At 45.2% G+C, this 16621-nt stretch overlaps 1 protein-coding gene across 1 annotated transcript in view; it reads left to right on the forward strand.

Moving 5' to 3' along the window:
- The window catches only part of Cycd (cyclin D), a 139128-nt gene that overhangs the window by 45911 nt on the left and 76596 nt on the right, over positions 1 to 16621 (forward strand). The window contains exon 3 of the mRNA XM_072015382.1: positions 11293 to 11367. The gene's annotated coding sequence lies outside the window, so the exon portion shown is untranslated. The remainder of the gene's footprint in view (positions 1 to 11292; positions 11368 to 16621) is intronic.

The raw sequence follows: 16621 nt of genomic DNA on the forward strand, positions 1-16621 counted from the left end.
CAACCGGTCCGTGTCCGAGCGGATAATATAAATGAACCTTACAGGGGGTAAAATTGAACAGGAACCTTATATCGGACAGAATACGTTGTTAGATGAATGTTGGAGGCGAGAGAGGAAAGATGTGTGGTCCCGGTTGCAGGTTTATCGTTGGCTACATGAATCGCATTCCATCGGGTGCATGCTGCAAGAAGGAAGATGCTCGAAGATGGAGTTAAGGATCGTTACGAAGGAAATTATGGACAGTCACGGAAGTAGGTGAATCGAAGGTGATTGCAGGCTTCGCCAATAGCAGTGGTGTATGCATGGTTGTTTGTTCGTTTCAGTAGCTTTCCAGCAACCTTCCACTTAATGCATATCGTATTTTGAAAATTGCTAGAAATACAAACTTTCCAATTTTACGACTCTCGAATAAGAGAAACGAACGCGTTTCGACAAAATACGAAATATCAGTGGCAGTTTTTCTCCATGGCAAGCAAGTGTAATCTTCGTCTTTCGTTTCAACTTTAACCACCGAATTTCAATTTCGAATTTCAATCTCATAAAGCGTAACCGAAGCGAGCGAAGTATTTTGCAAATTAATCATCCCAACGATTTACTTTTGACCTTTCTGTTCGTTCAGCAAAAAGAAAAAGAATTCGGACGAGAAATCATCCTTTTTTTCGTCCACGTGTCCCGGAGCGATCGAACGGCCGGGTCGTGTTTACCGTTTGATCGTATAAGTCCCGGCGATACAATGCTGCACCGAGAAACGAATGTGTTGGCGTCTGAAGCGACGATGCAATGGGAACCGCCCGAGGCGTGTCGGTGCACCCTTGCAAAGGCTCTCAATCGCAAGAATGCAAAGGCCAACCGGTCCGCTCGATTCCGATCAGAATTTCGGCCGTACGTGCCCGTAAACTTTGCCTTTAAAGTAGCCTACTTTATTGTTTCATGCGTGAGAAAATCCGTTGATCCTATCAACGTTTGATAAAACCAACGCGCACGTTAAGAAAGATTGCCAAAGTTTTCTGCCAGCGAAACTCGATTTTCGACAGCGCGCGATTTTCTTTCGCTTTCTCTCTATTTGTTGGAATTTACCAATCGTTCAAGGTTATTTAGTTCGAAATTTTAAACTAGAAAATGAAATTTCGCAAAATCACGCGTTAAAGCGTTACTACCAGCAACGAAGAGTAATTTAACAGTATCGATCGGTCTCGCGTAAACACGCTGACCCAGCGAAACAATAATCTGGCTTTATCGAAGCGAGGCGGAAGAGGTCGGAAGAATTCGCATAAATTTGCTGCGTGCGCGCGGTCCTCGCGGGAGGCGATATTTTTCCGGCTCCCGGTGCGAAGGACTCGCAGAAAAAAAAGGAAATATTGAGATATATTTCGCTCCGGATCTCGATAAAGCAACGATTAAACGCCGTTCTTTCTCCTTTTTCGTCTTTTCTTCTTCTTCTTCTTCTTCTTCTTCTTCTCTTCCTCTTTCTTCTTTTCTCTCTTCCTTTTTCCTTTTTTTTCTTTCTCCCTTTCTTTTCTCCTCGAAAAGTAATCGGTAATCCTGCAACGGAAGGCACTAACGAGAATTAATACCGACCGGAGTGTTTGTTTTGTGACTCGGCGACCGGGCTTTTAAAGATCCGAGTCGCACATGGGAATCAGTTCGCGAGGCCACGTCTGAATAAATTAAATCCTTACCAGGAATTCACTAACGACCTGTACCTCTCTGACTACACATCTCTTGATGCATGTTCTATGGTCTACCGTATGCGCTATGGGTTTTTCTTTTCGACGTTCTTCCTTCGCCTTCGCAGAGAACGAAATTTCATCTAGAAACTTTCTTCCTACGGCGTTCGTCGCGCGTCTCTCCAGCTACCCAAGAACAAGGAACGCTGATTTTGGCAATTTTCGGTACTCCGAAGAATTATTTCGGATTCGCGAGAGACAGAGCGCGATCGCAACGTTTTGCAAAACGCTGCGTTTCTAATAGGATTTTTCTTTTATTAGTAGACCGCGGATTTCAATGATTTACGGAGAATTTAGAAACGAGAAGATCCATAAAATACGCGCAATACGTGAAATACTCGAAAGTACATACGGGATATCAACGCACGTTGCGGCGTTGCATTTTGCACTGCGTTTGTCATTGCACTCCACCTGTTATCGCCAATTGCGCCGACGAATGTGCAAACTTCAGCGGGCATTCACGCAAGAACACAATCCCTCTTTCTCTTAGAGACGTGATAATTATCAACGTGAGAACACCTTCTATTCAGCGTGGAATGTTTGTTCCTGGCAAAAGCAGCGAAAGTTTTTCTTTCGACCGTATACAACTGCTTCGAATTTTCAGATTATCAGGATACGAAGATGAAGAAATTATTCGGTTAATCTATTCAAATTTCTCCGAATTTCATTTTAATAGCCAATTTCGTACAATTTGGTGACTATCGAAGCGTTTAAGCATCGACTTAAGCCGACACATTGGCCATAAAATATGGGAGAATACGATCGGCCACCATTGCAACCACGTTGCATCGATCATCAGAAACGTGTGGCAATATGAGCAATTGTATCGAGAAATATGAGTTACCAGTAGCAATTGCATCGTTGTTTATTAAGATATAGTCGATGAACGACAATTTACCGTTTCGTATATAATTACACGACACTGAATTACTAAAGCGTAATTCTTGGAAGGTAATTGGATATTTACTAGCGTTAGGGAATTATAAAATCTTTCAAGCGTTTAAATAACCCGAATTTACGACAGAATTCTCAACGAAAGATCATCTTTCCGATAAGAATCGTCCCTTAAAAATGTGATCCTTGAAACAAACTTTTAATTTCAATTTTACTCAGCCTTATTGATATTATGCAATTTTTCTTCCGCTGTAAAAACAAATCCGATGCAAGTCGATCGTCAGGCTGAAATAAATAAATACGTATTACGTAAGTTTTTAATTACAATGTACCGTGATTTACGTAATCGATGGTAATACAGAGTACAAAGTAGGATTAATTGTGAGCAAATTACGATTGCCGGCATTGAACCGATACAAATGTTGCGGCCATTGAGAGACACACGGTTGATGTTACAAAAAATATGGCGTGTCGTACAAGGAAAAATAAATACGCTATCTGGAGCGAGGTACTTATTTACGACAAGCATAACTTTACATATGGGCTTGGTTTTTCTCCTTTTTTCGTTCTTGGCAATATGTAATTAATCAGAACAAGGTATATCATTTTTCAAGGTGATCAGCTCTGCGAGAAACACTGGCAATGTTATTCCATGTGAATCACGTTCGTTTCGAACAGAACGAGGGCAACGTTTCTTTCGTTTTAGAAGAATCCTAATTTCTCGTGACGTTTTAAAGAAAAACATTCGTTTAACTTCGATGAATAGCTTCTAAATTATATCACGAATGATTGTTTCACGACAAGAACATCTACCAGTTGTTAGAACTCTTTAGAACACTTGGACGTAGCATACTGTCAAATTGGATACTTCAATATTTGGGAAGTATTCAACGGCGATCGACGTGGCGTAATCTCATTGTTCGAGCCGAGGATTAAACGCAGACGAAATAACAATGAACATCTGGAATAACGGACTTTTAATTATCGTATAGAACTGCACATGTATACCTGAGTTTGATGGACAGACGACCATTCAGGACGTCGACACCGCTAAAAGCCATCGAAGAAAATTCATGAGCTCCTCCTTCGTTCGGATAGCCTACGACGTATCTCGTTACTTACATTTAAATTTCAAGATAGACACGTCTAAAGATGAATAAACAACCCTGTTGGTTAAGAAGAGAATTCTTTTGAATTAGCACCTATAATAGCAGCTGCTCTCCTCCATCCAATGTTTCAGAATCAAAATTGTATACGCATGCAGACTTTAGAAAAGTTCCATTTTTTAGACGAGAGTCGACGATGAAATCACACTCGTGGGAAGGATTATAGTTGCATGTCGACGAAATACACGGCGCTCGATCGCGCCAGAGAAAACAGATGGTACGAATAAACACCGAAACGTCGCGTAAACTAAAGCACCAGCCCTCTCTGTCGTCTTCAGAAAAATTCCTAATGACGAAGTATTTATACAAAAGCAGACTGACTGTCTCTCGGTGCCGCGCAGACGGTGATAATTATCACCGTGAGAAACGTCGTGTATCACCCAAGGCGACCCACCTTGCGAGAGACGGTGCCGATGCTGATGTTGGCGGCGGCGAATGGTGGTGGTTGGCTGGTTTCAAAGGAGCCTCCACCTCCTACGTGGAAAAAGAGGGACGAACGTCCGATCGGTGAAGGAAAGGGATAGAACGAGCAAGGATTTCGATGAAGCGGCACGCGGAGGGATTTGATTTACGCATCGGGTCATTAAATTGGATGTATTGTGCGATAGAACGCTGCGCTGGAATGACTCCTCGGGATGCCCCATAAGGTCTTAATTACTATGCCACACCGGTGTACAGCCTCTGTCCTGGCTTAATCGGCCGACGCGTTTAGGCAGTCGCGAAAATCACGGCCGGAGCATCTCTTCTCCGTCTAAGGCCATCCTTTATACCTTTGCGTTTCGATGACTGTTTTCCGAACCGACGAAGCGTCTCCTCGTTACATTCGTCTACTTTCCTGAAATTTAAGAGACGCGAAGAATCACAGGTTTGAACGTAAAGTTTGAACGAAGGGTCCGTAGGAAGTATTCGTTCGCAAAAACTGCTAAAACGAAATTCCTGAGTGCATTCGCGAAAACGAAATCAAACATTCTTGGAACGATATTATCTCGAGATATCGCGATATTCGTGAAATCAAACACCTGGAAAACTGCGCACACTTAATATCCATCTTCCATACACAGATATACGTATCGTGTTTCAAAGCCAAGCAGACGCACCTCCAACGCTCGTCTCAAATCATACCGCGCTACGTTATTCTCTCCGATACCTTCTGAATCTCTCGAAGCATCCAAACGATTCTCAGTTTTCTATCCAACAACGTTGTACGATCGAGAAACGTCTACCAAATTTACGCGTTCGTCCCAAACGCTCCGTCTCAAATCGTCCAAGCCTTTCAGACAATTAAAAAAGTCCAGCAATTCACACCTTTTACGATCGAACCTCCACAAACCCTAAAGGACCAACCCGTCGAGTCCTGGTTCGAGGAAAATCTAGATGCACGTGTTTCTGTTTCGCGGTATCGATCGTACGACCGCGGAAACGGTCTCCCCACCACAGAAATTCCCACATGTCCGGCATTCGAATTCCAGTGGACCAGGAAGGATGCTTGGAACGACCCGAGAGCTGGCGTGCCAGTTGAGGGAGAACGACGGGTAGGGAGGGATCCGCGACGAAATAAGACCGCGGCGAGAATCGTACACGAGAGGACCCACGGCGGAACTCATTTTAATTAGAAGGGGTCCTTCGCTTTATCGAGTTATTCCTCGGCCCGTGCGTCTCTCTCGCGCCCTTCCGCGGCCTGTCTCGTTCCTTCCCCCCGTTCTTCCCCTCACCATGTCGTTCCACCACCTTCCTAACGTTCGCGCTGGCCCTCCGCGTCCCGCGGATCGAGGCCCCGGTCCACGAAGCCGCCTTGGAATGCGGTTCTACGGGGCCCACGGGGTTCGTGTGGTCGTGGCTCGTAGCCGCCGCGTCTGGGGGTGTCGGAGTGTGCGTACACGCGCACCGCGGCCACGTCAAATCGCGCACAGCCCGCCAGGCTCGTATTTTTTCCGACGCTCGCGCCATCGTCGCGGATATCGTTCTCGCCAGCTACGATAAGGATGTAACGGCCAGTCGGAGGTCGCGTTGATCGATTGGCGATCGATGGGCAGCGGAGAGATCGTTACGAACACGTTCGTACGATTGAACTACGAAAAGCTGTAGATCTCGACTTTTGAGATGGTCTAGGAATGGAAAGAATATCGTTTCGGTAATTACGAACAGGATACATCGGATCGCAGGAGAGATGAAATTGAGAGAAGGGTGAATGGTAGGGACGTCGGGTATTGTTTAAGAGCGCAGGGAATCTTCTGGCGACGTGGTTGCACGGGGATTAAAAGAAGACGTATGGTGTGAAGGGAGAGAGCGAAGAATAATGGAATGATGCGGTTTGGCGATGTGTGGTCTTTGAAGAAGAACGATGCTGAGACGAGATGGTTCGCCAACTTTTGTATTTCACGTACTTGTGTAAATCCCTGTACAACCGTATGTACTTTACGTCACGGAATAGTCAACGCTTCGTTCGCCACTGCTCGTCTCTTCGAAACTTGAAAACTTCTCCGTAACAACGTCAAGCAGATTCTCGAACTATGCCTTCACCTTCGACGCCTGCGAACAATTATCAACTAAATCGTAGAACTCGTTCGTTCCAAATCCATCCACCGCGCTGTTCCATACCACGTACCGCCGCAATTCCCGGAAGACCGAGAAACATTTTTCTAAAGGCCAAGATATATTTTAATCCTTTGAAAATTCAATCGAATCTTCAACCCCCAAAGGATGAAAGTACTCAAAAAAAGCCCCACCCATTGGAAACGGCGCTGAAAAGAAAAGGACGAAGGCAATCGAGAAGGAACAAAACGAGAGCTTGTCCTTTGCAGGCCTTTTGCTCGCACCATGTCGAACCTCTTCGTCTTCGTCTTCGTCGGAGTCCGTTCTGTCGGTCTCCTTCTCTGGTTCGTCCGTTAGCCTGCCGTTTGCCTATGAGGGGCGAGAAGGGAGGAACGGGACCTCCAGAGCAGCGACCAAGTCCAGGGAGGTCCTTCCTTCCAGGCCCAATGGTAGAAGGAATCGAGGGAAGAGTACGAAGGAGAAGAAGAAGAAGAAGAAGAAGAAGAAGAAGAAGAAGAAGAAGAAGAAGAGAAAGGGAACGAACGGCTCCCTGGCAGGATCAAAGGATATGGCAAGATCCTTTTTGCTCCGGAGGGATCGGGCACGAAGAGAAGGCCGAAAATGTTCGGCTCGGGTTTCGGGCCGCGTTTAGAAGGGAACAGCTTCGACGAGATTGCGAGCAACGATCGCGTTCGTGGAGCTTGTTGCGGAGCCTCCAGCCCCGAGCTGATGGTTTCTGGAATATGGGCCGGGCTGATGGGTTCGTTTCGGCTGGTCGGAATTGAAAGCCCGGCTTTAATGGACCGCCGACACTTTACATCCGTCCCATGGACGACGCCTTCTCGCCGCTGGAGTCTACCCCCGACTTTTGACAAATTCGTGAAACCAGGCGGATCATAAATGACACGATTTCGTCGATTAGAGTTTTCGGTGTTTCGAATTAGAAACTTAATGGGATTTCGCGTTGCTTCGACGCGATTCTTGCGGACGACGACCAGAGTCTACCTTTGGGTTTTACAGCGTCTCTGGTATTCGCTCGAAGACAACTTTTAAAGAGAAAAATATGAAATTCGCTGGTTGGGAACGAGGTATTCGAACAATTTCGGAATTTCAAGGCCTGTGATTTTTATAGATCTCGCGTAACCAGAGTGGTTAAAAGCCACGAACGATACAGAGTCGACCGATACGATATCGACGTCCGTCGAAGCAACATACGGCGGGCTTTCGCACGCGTGAAAATACATCGCGCGGCTATCGAATAGCCCGATAATACGGTTCGATTGGCGCAACTCGTTTCTCCTGGTAAATCAACGGTTCACGCGTGCCTCGCGTCTTTGATCCAATCTCTGCGTGAGAAACGCGCGCCATGCTTTTCATCCGGTTCCGTGCTGACTTGCCGAAAGCGTTTCGTGGAAAGAAAAGACGGAGCCGACGAGGATGAGGATCGAGGATACCACGCCGAGAAACCCCTATAGGAACGCACGTATGAAAAACTCCTCGTTCATTTCGCGTGTGGATAATCGATCGTTGCTTGCTACATTACATGTACGGAGGATATTTAATAAAAATTTTAAAGAAATCGTACGATAAGATCGCGTTTCCCATGATTACGATTGGTCCGGCTTGTGAAATCTTAATTAAACCTGTCTGAAAATAATACGTTTCTTCTGCAAATCGCACGATTTTTGTCTCGCTCTTCCAAAAACGTCGTACGGTATCGAAAAGTTCCGGGCCGAGGATCGTCGAGACGGATCACCCTCGCGCGTTTTCTAATCTTTCGCGAACATTTCCAGGCCGAAAAGTTAGCTTGTTACGCTGGAAACCAAAGGTAAAAAAGAAAACTCGTTGATCGCAAGCGCGGCTCCTCGCCGATTAAAAGAGAAACGGCTCGTGCGCGAGTATCCTTCCTCCGCGACCTTGACCTCGAATATTTCTCACCGTTTCCACGGCCGAAAGTGCCACAGGGGCCGCACGCGGAGGACCGAGACGAACGAGGTATCGGCGAACGAGGTGGACCGGGGCGAAAGGAGGAGGGAGATCTTCGCCGATGGATGAAAGGGCGGAGGGTCCAGGTACCGAAACCTGGCCAAAAGATGGCCAGCAGCACGCGATACTCTGGCAATCTGCGTGGCCCGATTCTACCGCGAACTTCGTGGAAGCCGCCACGAACGAGGGAGATTTATCGGATTTGCAAATAATGAGACTATGTTTCAAAGGGGTCCCGGCTACCGCGTCTCCTTTTCTTCCTTCAGAATTCCAGGCTGGATTTCGCGCTATTTTTTCTTCGGTATTCGGTCGCTCCAGCTTCCTCCCGGTTTCCAAGTCTTGGAAGGTTACGAGAAGGGGCACGGGATTGAGAAAATTCGGGAAAATCGAACATCGTTGTGCGCTTGTGTGTGGGTCGTAGACACGAGGGATACTCTTCCCTCTTTTTTCTTCTTTTTTTTTTTTTTTTTGTTCGCTTTCGTGGTGGGAAAATTCTTTGGGAAGAATGTCGTTGGGTTGGTACAGTGTTGGGGGCTTTCGAGGAATTTATACAAGGTGTTCTGAAGATAAACTGATCGCTCTGTCATTTGAACCCTGATGAAGTTTGTTGTAACGCTATCCATGCCTATGGTTGACGGAACCCTACGATTTTAGGTAATCGTGGCAACCTCGTTCGTGAAAGTCCCATTTGGGGAAGCAGCTTGTAATCGTTGTCTATCTATGCGTCCTAAATTCTCAAGTTAATCAGCATGGTTTCCGAACCACTCGACCTTACCTCGTTACGTTCGTTGTTGTCGCTCGTGATTTCGGATGCCCATCGGAGCGTCTTAGAATTCATCCCCTTCTCCTATATATCGGACAGCAAAATCTCAACGTTGTTATCCCAAGGATCGAGACTGCCGTCGAAAGGCAAAGGAAGGCAACCCGAAGAAATCAAAAGAAGCAAGAAAGGCAAAGCAATAAACAGTAGGTCCTAAGGTCGAAAAGGCGAAAGTCGGTTCGGACAGCATCCGCAACAAAGCGGCAGTCTGTTAATCGAGTAGCTAATTCGCCGGGAAGAGAGAAGGAGGAGGTCTTCGTCCGTTTATTTTCCTCGGTTCGCCCGGAATCTTTGCTCTTCCCAGCACGATGCTTCGGTCCCCTTACTCCGCTGACCGTGGTCATGGCTGGCAACTTCTTCTCGGGCTTCGGTTAAAAAGACTCCTCCCTTTCTCGGCCATCCTTCGCGGGGTCTGGCGGAAGGTGGCGTTAACGAGGCGGCGAGACTTTCACACGATCGTTTGCATCGAGACAAACAGGTCCGCTGAACTTGGTGGACCGGACGACTCTTCCCTATTTACACAATCATCCTAGTCGTTCTCCGCGTCTTCAGGTCGATCGCTTTTGCCTTCGTCGTTGGTCCTGAGTTTCGTCGTTCGCCTTCTTTGCTCGATCAAATCGCCATCTCGTTTGTTAAAAGACGGTGCGAGTTTCTTAAATCTCTTTGACACGTAGAAGAAAACGTTTAAGTCGATCTGCAGCATCGATCTTCGATAGAAGAAACTTTCTCCTTGTACATCTTCCAGTCTCGACTGCTCGGACAACGAATTTTCAATCTTTTATCACACAGTAAGTGGCGACAACCAACAACCTCGTTATCCAACGTTACAATTTCCCCTGGGATTTCGTATCGATCTTCCACATCCACCTAAAAAATCCACGAAAGCTGGCCAAAACGATAGCTGTCCGCGTTGAAACGGTGCTGCGCGACGATCTACCCCATTAACAGAGAGAAGAAAACAAAAACGAAGACGTAGCGTAAGAATAAGAATAAGAATAAGAATAAGAATAAGAATAAGAATAAGAAGAGGAAAAAAGAAGAAGGCAAGATATCCGGCAGCAAGACTAGCGGGGGAGTAAAGAGGGAATGAGTCAGAGGCTAATAAAATCGACTGGACCCGAACAGTCGTACAGAGAGAGGGAACTCTGGCGTTGGTGTTCGCGGGCATGGGAAAAGGCCAGCAGATTCATTGACTGCCAGGCCCTCGAGTTGCCCAAGGGCCGCCTCCCCGTCCCCATTGTTCCATTAAGCTTCACCGAGGACTGACACATGCTACGGTCTTACGTGGCCCCCATGGCAAATCGCTTTTTCCTTGTTTCAGGCCCGCGATATCTGTCGCTCGGGCCAATTAAACCAACGTTTCCTCTCCTCCGGCGAACCTAACGCGATTCGTAGACGGACCAAACGAACGCGTTACTATTCGCGTAGGAATGGCTGATTGTCGTCACGCTCTTTCGTATATTCTTGGAGACGAGAATAATTAGTCGCTCTTTATAATGCGTTAACGAACGACGGTACCGTCTCTGCTCTTTTCCAAGATAATTTATCAACTGTGAGGAGTTGGCGCGTCCGCGATAAATAAAACCAGGAAATCGAGAAAACGCGATATTAATCCGTTGAAATAGTCGTTGTTAATCGAGAGCGCATAAAGAAATAGCCGTCAAAGACTCGAAACTAATAATATAGAGAGAATAATCAATTAACGAGATTATCTAAAGAAGATTATCGCGACACGGTTGGGGAAGGACGGTCGGCTTAACAAGCGGACAGAGTCCGTTTCACGGTCGTTAAAATGATTCCTGGAACGCGTTGAAAATCGCGCGGCGAGGGGTGAGTTTCGAAATACGCGCGCGAGGAAGTCTAATTGAGCTTATCGATTTTAATGAATTTTAATGAACGCCGCTCGCGATATTGCCAACGCCCGACCGGCCAATGGAATTCCGCGCGTACCAATCGACCGTACTAACGCCATTGAAAAATCCAGATCCGTTTCTCCTTGCAATCGTTCGTTCCGATTCTTCGTTACACGATTAATTACGAACCATTTCCTCTGCTGAAAACGTTTAAAAAACGGTTTTGGGGGGCGATGGTTTTATTTATATTTTTCGTCTGTAGTTTTCGAACGATATAGGAAAAATGACGTAACTGAAAAATATAATTGTTACAGGAAACGGAAGCACGGACACGGACGTGAGCCAAGTGGCCATTAGGAGCATCAAGCGAAGAAATTAAAGAAGTTAAGGTACGACGCCATTGTGATCATTAATATCAATATGCATTAACACGGTTAACACGCGACGTTAGCGGCTTATAAATAATTCAAAAAGATCGGTCAATTAGTATTAATAATCGGTAAATTATAATTTTCAATGGAGAAGTTAAAAATCGAAATAAACGACGGCCGTTTTATCGTTCTGCCACTTCTTTAAACCTTCGTGACCACTTTATCGTCGGCCGACTTATTTCGAGCGATTACGCAGCCGTGGATTGGTCGAGATGGAATCGCTTCCTCGATAACTCGGCGAGCGTCGGTTTTTGGCGAAGAACGCCGCGACGAATTGCAAGTTCGCGGAAAAAAAGCGCACACCGCATTCCCCAACGACGGCGATCACCGATCCAGGAAGGCAGCCCCTTTATCTTTCCGCTTAACAAGCGAACAGTGTATCTTTTTAGACGGGCCAGCCTCGATCGTGGACGAAATCGTAAATTACGCCGGTTGCGTCCAGTTTTACGGAACGCGCTCCTGTTATATCAAAAATATCGAGTCGTTGCATATTTCTCGAACGTAACGTCGTATTTGATATGCAAGAGCACAGAGTAATTATCGGAACGCGATAGGATTTGAAAATCCTCGCGCTCCCAATGGTTCGTCTCTTAATTAATTTCTGCCATTTCTCACGAGCGACGTCCCGCCGTGAATAAATTCAACGTCGCGATCGCGCGTAATTTTTCACCAACAAATCGGTACACTTTCGATCGAGTCTTGACTTTTTGTGTAAAGTCCGCGCGTACTCGGTTCGTTCGTTCGTTCGTTCGTTCGTTTCTCTTTCCCAGGAACGAAGCCGCGCTGCGGCGTTTGTGGTCCGTTTCAAATATTGGCCGTCCACTCGTGGTATGCGTGATACCCCGGAGTGCGCTTAAAATATTGAAATAAGATGCTCGTACGCCGCTCTTCGAATTCTCGCCCCATTCCCCCCGTCTACCTTTTCTGGCCCTGCCCTTTCGCCGTATTCTTCCTCTTGCACGCGCGCCACTTTTCCCTTCTTGTCGTTTCCACGATCGTTTCGACCCCTTTCCTACCGCTCGTATTATCTCGCCCGAATCCCCTTGGACCACCGACTTTGTAAATCTCTTTTTTCCATATTTCTTTCCTCTTTTTTTCACCAACATCTTACGCAAGATTTATCATTTTGTTCTTTTTCCTTCTGTTCTCGATGGACCAGGGTATGTTTAACCCGTCGAGGCTCGAATAGCCAGATAATGCGCAAAAATTGCGCCAATGCAATACCATTGTTGGATAGAAATTTTCGAGTTATTTATCGCTTCGTAATTGCGTAAATAAATTCAGTAAAGCGTGCTGTCGTTCCGAGCTAAAATTATTTACTAACGTCCACGAAACGTTGTTATGTTTCGTAACCCCGCTGGGGGTAACCATCCACATGCTATATTTTTATTCTTTAAGCTATAATATTTTACCAAATGTCCTTCTGGACAAATTGTAAAAATTTAAACAAATAATCAATAAAAGAAAAAAAAAATGTTTCGTAACTTTTCATCTCTATGATCTGTTGTTTTACGCGCGATCTTTTCGTTAGCCATTTGCGGCACATTGTCGCAAAATGAAAGACGAATCGCGACGATACGACGATAAATGGAATTATTCGGTCAATGTATTTTGTTTGTTTTCTTCGCGGTTTAATCGATCCGCTGCTCATTTTTTCGTCTTTTCTTTCGTACCTACGGTTGCGTATCTCTTCCTTCGCAGGTCAACATACTGCGAGGAACGCGAAGTCGTCGAACCGCGAAGAATACGCGATCTTTTATTGTTAGGCTAACTACGCTGGTCGATTTTTTTTAAAAATAAGACTCGTTCGTGTCGGTGGAATTTTGTAAGATTCGATAACTGCGATCTCATTTACATAAAATGCTCGATTCATATTTCACTTCTTTTTCGTTCTCCTCGAAAGAAATACGTTTGCCCTTTTTATTTGTTCGTTAAACTTTTTGTTAAAATTCTTTTTAAAAGTTCGTTACTTTAACGAATTGCATTTATCTTGTCGGCACTTTTGAAAAGGAAAGCGGTTTCTCGAGAACGCTTTCAATGAAAGTTCTTTTCTTTAGCCTCATCCTCTTCAATGGAAATTCCTTCCCTCCTCTTGCTTCTTCTCAAAGGAATCCTCTCTCCTCTTCTCGCCTTCTCGACAAACCGAACGCTGCTTCCTCTTCTCTTACCTTCCTCGGAAATCTATTTTCTTTTATTCTTCCTTCCATTAGTTTTACATTTTTCTTTAGAAATAAAGGTTCTCTACCGTTTTTTTCCTTTTTCGGCCAAGTGTTTCTTTACACAGAACAAAGCTACTGTTTTCGTGTCCTTCTTTTTTTCGAAATTTTCCTCCTAGAATAAATTACCTTTTATCGTTGGACGCATCTCGGAAGGAAATTAAGTTCGAAACTTAGAACGGTACATCTTCTCCTTTTCTCTCTTCTCTCTTCTTTATTTGTACCTACTATTTACACGATATTCACAAACTGTTATATAGCGCAAGTATCGCGTGGCAAAGGTCGTGCGATCGTTGCTATAGTACGCATAGCATATAGTAGTTTCTGTAATAAGAGCAAAGTTATCGCAAGGAGAAGCAGAGAACAGTAAACGAAAGGAACTTCAAACATTTGGATTTAGTCGCGTATTATTCAAAGTATCGTTCCTTTAGTATCCTCTGTCGCCGTACGTTTTCATCGCTCGAAGGAAAATACGATCGTCATTTTTTTAAATAACGAACGTAGAACGCTATTTTGCGAAAGATCAAACCGGCTTGCACCGTTATGGTTCTCGGTTCATTGCAAACGACGGAAAGAAAAATGCGAGAAAAAGAACAGATTGTCGGAATATTATCCTACGTTGAGAAAAGCTATTCTTTTCGCGTCAGAAATCAAGAAATGTTCGAAAGGTTGTTGCAACGATGTATCGGAGGTTTCTCGACGACCTGCAAATAACAGGCGACGATGATATACGGTGGTGCGTGGTAAATTGCTACGGATAAAGGGTATGATTATCAGTTGCAATACTTAAAAGGGAACGCAGTGGCTGGCGCGCGCTCGCGCGAGACCGCGATCTTGCGAACATTGATTTTAGCTTCGTTTTTTCTTTTCCCTTTTTTCCCGCCTCCTCGCTCTTCGGGCCCCGTAATACGGCCACGCCCGATCCTCGACAGCATTATGCAATAATTCACGTTCATTACGCGATTATTATCCATCAACGTTCGCCTTGGTTAGCTTATACCGCGACAACGGTTTTGCTACAATTTATACGCGATATATTATCACCCTTGTTGGACACTGCTAAACCGATCACGCGGTTTCTTGATTCATCGCTGTCTTCATTAAGGACCATCTTTTTCTCCGGCTGCCGTTTTGCTTTTTTTAGTTTGCCGTTTGTTTGGCATCTGACTCTTTTTTCAATATCGTTGCACGTTCTTCCGCTTGTATCGGATGTAAAAGATTCGATCGTTCCTAGCGCGAACAAATATATCTATATTTGCGTATCTACACAAGCGTGTAACTTTGCGTACGTACATCACGCGAGGAACTAATCGCGCTATAATCGACGTCAAGCCAATTGATATAACGCTGGATGCGAATGCTATTAACGAGAATAGCTTAGGGTCAGGTGAACGTAATGCGATTAGAGAGAAAGAGAAATAGATTGCATTTGGACAGGACGCGAACGAAGAACGTAAACGAAAGAGAAAAAGTAAGGAGCAGTGCAAATATACGAATAGTGAGATTAAAATCGGAAATTACGAAGCACACAAGTTGCAAAGTGTGAAAGACATAAATAAGGATATAGAGATGAAATAACGCGTTTAATAGGAACTGAGAGCCGAATATAAATTGCGAAAGTTAAAGGGCAGGTGGAGAGAAGAATTTTAATCACAACTTGATACAGTGTGTAATTGACACAAGATCGTTGCATTTTATTCATGACGAGTGGCTTGCAGCGCGCGTTCTCTTTAATTAAAGTCCTTGATTTAAAGGATAAGAGCCACGTATGTACCTTAACGTTCATTGAAGCGTTACACATCCTTACAAAAAGCGTAAGTGCGACGTAACGTGGATACGTTTACACGTTCGTAAACTTACATGCGTATAAATAAGTATAAGTAGCTTTCGTATTTTACCGATGGTTTATAAACCATTTACACGGATAGTCAACGATCAATCGGCATTAAAATATGTAAAGGAAACAAAGTATCGAGTATGTTTCAGGTTTATCGAAATTAAATTCGACTTTCCGATGTTTTATACTCTCCAAAGTCCAAGCCCGTATAATTACATTTGTCTCATTTGCTATTTTCTTTCGCGATATCTCTGCGAACGATCGTGCCCGTCCATCCACGCAAAATCGTTCTCTTCTCGTCTTTCAGACTCTTCAGAAATGCAACTTTGGTCGCAAATGCACGAACTACCGTCGCGTCCGTTCTACGTCGATCTTTGGTTTTTTAACGAACATCGAGCCAAGAATCTCACTACAAACAAACAAACGTTTCTCCAAAAAATCGTAACGCAAGACCATCCAACGTTTTTCCAATTCTACCACCCACGATCATCGCTACTCTCCTAAAACAACAATCGTGCATTCTTTAGGTTCCATGTTACGCGTCAAGATCGGCTCTAGAAAGGAGAAGATTCGAGAATTCGATCGAACGTCGAATCTCCAGATCGATGCGAGTTGCGCAATCTACTTGAAACCAAATTGAATTGCGTTCGTCTGGCGGGAATCGAGGTCACCCTTGGAAAGAGTAAAAATGGCGCGTCTCGTGGAAGCGAGGCGAGCCTGGTCGCAACGAGAAGCGGTCGTCTCGAAAGTAAAATTCGCAGTAGAAAGTAAAAAAAAAAAAAAAAAAAAATAGTAGAATTCGCGTAGAGGAGAAATAAAAGAACGAAAGCCGGTGGAAACGGTGCGGTGCACGTGCCCCTTTTTCCAGACGATGCGTGTTCGTTTGGTTTTTTCGGCGGCGCGAGTTGCAGCGGAAACGCGCGGCCTCGCGCCACAATACGCCCGTTGCCGCGTGGAAAAAACGCGGCGGCCAGCATTTTTGTCAGTCTAGACACGTGTTCTAGCGACGAGGAATCGGCTTTTCTTCGCGTTGGTCCCGGTTTGTCGCGCGGCGGTTTTCTATCGCGCGGACCATGTGTTCGCCGCGCGCCCCTTCGGGACACTCGCGCGTCATGTGCTCGATTAATTCCACTCATCCTCTCCTTTCGTACAGATGCGC

This window comes from Bombus fervidus, chromosome 13 (genome assembly GCF_041682495.2).
Source record: "Bombus fervidus isolate BK054 chromosome 13, iyBomFerv1, whole genome shotgun sequence".
Taxonomy (NCBI): Eukaryota; Metazoa; Arthropoda; class Insecta; order Hymenoptera; family Apidae; genus Bombus; species Bombus fervidus.